This window comes from Numida meleagris, chromosome 1 (genome assembly GCF_002078875.1).
Source record: "Numida meleagris isolate 19003 breed g44 Domestic line chromosome 1, NumMel1.0, whole genome shotgun sequence".
NCBI classification, from domain to species: Eukaryota; Metazoa; Chordata; class Aves; order Galliformes; family Numididae; genus Numida; species Numida meleagris.
Window position 1 is genome coordinate 158898798 of NC_034409.1, and position 660 is coordinate 158899457.

The following is a 660-nucleotide window of genomic DNA, read 5'->3' on the forward strand; positions in this document are numbered from 1 at the left end:
CCTTACCTCCTCCCTTCCTTCCTTCTTTCCTTAAACTTCTGAGTTATTCAGTAGTAGTCAAAACAAGAGACAAGTTGTTGCATCATAGAGGCAATTTCTTAGGTTTGATTAAGCGTTTCTATAATGTGGGGGAAAATATCCAGCTCAGGAAACTCAGTCAATACAATTGATTTGAGATATTTAATTATTTTGTATCTCATTATCCATGAAATAATTTGCTTTTAAAATTAGTCAGGAATACAAATGTTTCATGACATCGATTTTCAGCAGAATCAGACTGTATCATCTACGTCTATTTTACAGATGTTAAGACAAAAATATGTTATTAATAAATATTAGATTTATTAACTGGGACTATTTTATTATAAGTTATTCTCAACTGAAAAATATATAAACACATACAGAAAAAAAAAAAAAAATTGGTGTTTAAATCACATATTGTCATCAGCCTTGCCCTTTACAGTTTTGGGTGCCTGTGCTGTAAAGCAGCCTGCACCAGACTGCTATGAGAATGAGTTATGAGAAGAAGTGTCCTCCAACAGTCTTCACTTTGAAGCCGTATTTAAGCTCAAGCCCTATCCCTTGGTCTCTTCCTGCAACAAGTGTACACCTTGGACCCTGAATCAAATCCTGATTCTAATCCACTGTTATGGAGTAGAT